The sequence below is a fragment of the Bubalus bubalis genome, chromosome 1 (assembly GCF_019923935.1).
Source record: "Bubalus bubalis isolate 160015118507 breed Murrah chromosome 1, NDDB_SH_1, whole genome shotgun sequence".
In the NCBI taxonomy this organism is placed as follows: Eukaryota; Metazoa; Chordata; class Mammalia; order Artiodactyla; family Bovidae; genus Bubalus; species Bubalus bubalis.
The window spans coordinates 62,144,766-62,150,317 of NC_059157.1; positions in this window are offsets into that span (position 1 = coordinate 62,144,766).

Consider the following 5,552-nt stretch of genomic DNA (forward strand, 5'->3'; position numbering starts at 1 on the left):
GCAATGGAAATCCACTCCAGTACTCTTGCCTGGAAAATCCCGTGGATGGAGGAGCCTATTAGGCTGCAGTCCATGGGGTCGCTGAGGGTCGGACACCACTGAGCGACTTCACTTTCACTTTTCATTTTCATGCTTGGAGAAGGAAATGGCAACCCACTCCAGTGTTCTTGCCTGGAGAATCCCAGGAATGGGGGGGCCTGGTGGGCTGCCATCTCTGGGGTCGCACAGAGTCGGACACGACTGAAGCGACTTAGCAGCAGCAGCATACAAATAGGAGAACTGCTAGGTAATTCTTCAGTTTAGTTCAGTGGCTCAGTCGTGTCCGACTCTTTGCAACCCCATGAACTGCAGCATGAACAGGCCTTGCTGTCCAACACCAACTCCCAGAGTTTGCCCAAACTCATGTCCACTGAGTTGATGATGCCTTCCAGCCATCTCATCCTCTACCATCCAGTTCTCCTCCTGCCCTCAATTTGTCCCAGCATCAGGGTCTTTGCCATGAGTGAGTTCTTCACATCAGGTGGCCAAAGTATTGGAGCATCAGCTTCAACATCAGTCTTCCAATGAACACCCAGGATAGATCTCCTTTAGGATGGACTGGTTGGATCTCCTTGCAGTCCAAGGGACTCTCAAGAGTCTTCTCCAACACCACAGTTCAAAAGCATCAATTCTTTGGTGGTCAGCTTTCTTTATAGTCCTACTTTCACATCCAAACATGTCTACTAGAAAAACCATAGCCCTGACTAGACGGACCTTAGTTGGCAAAGTAATGTCTCTGCTTTTGAATATGCTGTCTAGGTTGATCATAACTTTCCTTCAAAAGAGTAAGCATCTTTGAATTTCATGGCTGCAATCACCATCTGCAGTGATTTTGAAGCCTACGAAAATAAAGTCAGCCACTGTTTCTACTGTTCCCAGCTATTTGCCATAAAGTGATGGGACCAGATGCCATGATCTTAGTTGTCTGAATGTTGACTTTAAGCCAACTTTTTCACTCTCCTTTTTCACTTTCATCAAGAGGCTCTTTAGTTCTTCTTCACTTTCTGCCATAAGGGTGGTGTCATCTGCATATTTGAGATTATTGATATTTCTCCCAGCAGTCTTGATTCCAGCTTGTGCTTTCTCCAGCCCAGAATTTCTCAAGATGTATTCTGCATAGAAGTTAAATAAGCAGGGTGACAATATACAGCTTTGACATACTCCTTTTCCTATTTGGAACCAGTCTGTTATTTCATGTCCAGTTCTAACTGATGCTTCATGACCTGCATATAGGGTTCTCAAGAGGCAGGTCATGTGGTCTGGTATTCCCATCTCTTTCAGAATTTTCCATAGTTTACTGTGATCCACACAGTCAAAGGCTTTGGCATAGTCAATAAAGCAGAAATAGATGTTTTTTTTGAATTCTCTTGCTTTTTCCATGATCCAGCGGATGTTGGCAATTTGATATCTGTTCCTCTGCCTTTTCTAATTCCAGCTCAAACATCTGGAATTTCACATTTCATGTATTGCTTAAACTTGGCTTGGAGAATTTTGAGCATTACTTTACTAGCATGTGAGATGAGTGCAATTGTGTGGTAGTTTGAGCATTCTTTGGCATTGCCTTTCTTTGGGTTTGGAATTAAAACTGACCTTTTCCAGTCCTGTGTCCACTGTTGAGTTTTCCAAATTGGCTGGCCTATTGAGTGCAGCACTTTCACAGCATCATCTTTCAGGATTTGAAATAGCTGAACTGGAATTCCATCACTTCCACTAGCTTTGTTCGTAGTGATGCTTCCTAAGGCCCACTTGACTTCACATTCCAGGATGTCTGGTCTAGGTGAGTGTGAGTGATCACACCATTGATTATCTGGGTCTTTTTTGTACAGTTCTTCTGTGTATTTATGCCACCTTTTCTTAATATCCTCTGCTTCTGTTCTGGAGAACAAAATGGCAATCCTGCTTCTGTTAGGTCTACACAATTTCTGTCCTTTATTGAGTCCATCTTTGCATGAAATGTTCCCTTGGTATCTCTAATTTATTTGAAGAGACTTTTAGTCTTTCCCATTCTATTGTTTTCCTCTATTTCTTTGCACTGATAGCTGAGGAAGGCTTTCTTGTCTCCCCTTGCTATTCTTTGGAACTCTGCATTCAAATGGGTATATCTTTCCTTTTCTCATCTGCTTTTCACCTCTCTTCTTTTCACGGCTATTTGTAAGCCCTCCTCAGACAGCCATTTTGCCTTTTTGCATTTCTTTTTCTTGAGGATGGTCTTGATCCCTGTCACCTGTACAATGTCTTGAACCTCTGTACATAGTTCATCAGGCACTCTGTCTATGAGATCTAGTCTCTTAAATCTATTTCTAATCCCCAGTGTATATTCATCAGTGATTTGATTTAGATCATACCTGAATGGTCTAGTGATTTTTCCTATTTTCTTCAATTTAAGTCCTAAATAGCAATAAGGAGTTTATGATCTGAGCCACAGTCATCTCCTGGTTTTGTTTTTGCTGACTATATAGAACTTCTCCATCTTTGGCAGCAAACAGTATAATTGATCTGGTTTTGGTTTTGACCATCTGGTGATGTTCATGTGTAGAGTCTTCTCTTGTGTTGTTTGAAGAAGGTGTTTGCTATGACCAGTGCATTCTCTTGGCAAAACTCTATTAGCCTTTGTCCTCCTTCATCTGTACTCCAAGGCCAAATTTGCCTGTTACTCCAGGTGTTTCCTAACTTCCTACCTTTGCATTCCAGTCCCCTTTATTGAAAAGGACATCTTTTTTGGGTGTTAGTTCTAAAAGGTCTTGTAGGTCTTCATAGAACCGTTCAACTTCAGCTTCTTCAGTATTTCTGGTTGAGGCATAGACTTGGATTACCATGATATGAATGGTTTGCCTTGGAAACAAACAGAGATCATTCTGTCGTTTTTGAGATTGCATCTAAGTACTGCATTTCAGACTCTTTTGTTGACTATGATGGCTACTTCATTTCTTCTAAGGGATTCCTGCCCACAGTAGTAAATATAATGGTCATCTGAGTTAAATTTACCCATTCCAGTCCATCTTAGTTTCGCTGATTGCTAGAATTACAACGTTCACTCTTGCCATCTCCTGTTTGACCACTTCCAATTTGCCTTGATTTATGGACCTAACATTCCAGGTTCCTATGCAATATTGCTCTTTACAGCATCTGACCTTGCTTCTTTCACCCATCACATCCACAACTGCGTGTTGTTTTGCTTTCTCCATCCCTGCATTCTTTCTGGAGTTATTTCTCCACTGATCTCAAGAAGCATATGGGGCACCTACCGACTTGGGGAGTTCATATTTCAGTGTCCTATCTTTTTGCCTTTTCATACTATTCATGGGGTTCTCAAGGCAAGAATACTGAAAGATTTGCCATCCCCTTCTCCAGTGGACCACATTCTTTCAGACATCTCCACTGTGGCCCATCCATCTTTGGTGGCCCCACACAGCATGGCTTAGCTTCATTGAGTTAGAGAAGGCTGTGGTATGTGTAATCAGATTGGCTAGTTTTCTGTGATTTTGGTTTCAGTTTGTGTGCCCTCAAATGCCCTCTCTCAGCACCTACTGTAATTCTAACCTGTCCATTTTTTCTGCAGAGGCATTAGGCCCAGTGTATTAATTAGTTTATTTGCCTCATCCAGCTGACTCAGCTTCTGCTGCTACTGCTCTCCCTGGATTCCTAGACTATGCCATGGTTCAGAAGTACCTGTTCAGTCTGCAGCTTGACATGCTCTTTCTGAATTCTCTTTTTGGTGTAGAGGAAAGATGAGGGAAAAAAGGCAAAGATTAAATACAATGATTCAATGCTTTTGAAACTAACTCTTGGAAATTGGAAATGTCTTTCAATATATGAAATAAATTCCCATATGTCTTCTATCAGTTTGTATCAATATTGTTAAATAAAAAGACTAGTATCAAAGAATCCACTCATTTAAATAACAAACACTTTAGAGAGGACATTCAATGTGCTTTATAGTAATTAGGCTATAAAACATAAAAAAAAAAAAAAAAACAACACTCTAGGGGCTTAAAGTCTAGTGATATGTAGAAACATAAACAGGTCATTTAATGAAATATAGAAAATCTTAACACCAAGGTACTTACAAAGAACTTAGAAAGCATTAAGGGCTACTTGATTCATCTTAACATTCAGGAAAGAATTTTCTCTAGGACTTTGCCTCTGAGATTGATATATAGGATGTTTGAGAAAGAGTTAGCAAGATGACAAATTCTAAGAAATGGTGAGAAAATGGAAAGATAGGAACAAAGTAACAGAGTACCAGCACAATGTATAAAATATGTGTATATTTATGTACAGGGGGGCTCACAGTTGATGCACTTAAATTCACTCATAACCACCATGGAGTGCTCAAGCCCCGATATAGTTAAGGACAAGGGATTAAAATGTTTAGGCAGAAGACTGTTTTTGTCTACTGAACAGAGAAAGAACTTAATGGCTACAAAATTGCTAACAAGGAGAACATTATAAAGATGATAGAAAGAATTTAAATGAAAACAAATTTCAAATGCAAACGTTGTGGTGTCTTTGAAATCAACTTACTAATTGCACACAAAAACAATATTGGTAACATCAAAAGTTCTGAAGTCAATATTTAATTTACTGAACTTGACAAATTAAAATTTGTTTCCACTTTTTTAGTTCATCTAGAAAATTACACAATTCTAGTAAATGTTTGTAAGCACATTTAAAAATTTATAGTTTATATAATTAAATTAACTTAAATATTTTAAAATACATTTATAAACATATTAGATTTTAAGCACCAATAAGCAAAGCCTTCCCAAACATAAATCTAATAAATTAAACATGCTAATATGGCTAATATTATGCTTTCTGAACATGCCAATGATATTCAAAATTTACAGTTCTATTTTATCTTTATATATAAAAAGTGAAGTTTGAACCTGTAACTCAATAATACTTTAAATTTGATTTCTAATAGTAACTTATTTATTCTATTATGCTTGAATCTCTTATATATGCTAAATGATGAAAACAAAATACATACAGATAACTCCTGAATGAATATTTTATTTAAAATGTTATTATAAAGATCACTACTAATAGTTAATTTTATTTATTTCTTTTTAATATAAATTTATTTATTTTAATTGGAGGTTAATTACTTTACAATATTGTAATAGTTAACTTTAAACTCCATAAAGACAGTAAGCCACTGAGAAAATTACCTTACAATTCCAAATAATGTATTTTAACTTTCAAAATTGAGTTAAGGGCCATTGTCTTACTAGAGTAAAATTGTTTATGGTCCAGAAAATTTGATTAGGGTACAAAATTTGAAACTGCAGAAATCCACAGATATATTTCTAAGGTTTAGAAGAGTCAAGTTGAGCCTTATTTTATAGAACCAACAGAAGCTGACAACACAGCATTTATCAATGTAGAAGTCTTATAGCTCAAGTTCTCTGTGCATGCGTTGTAAGTAGCTTCAGTCAAGTCTCTTAGAGATGCTATGGACTGCAGCCTGAAGGCTCCTCTCTTCATTGGATTCTTCAGGGAAGAATACT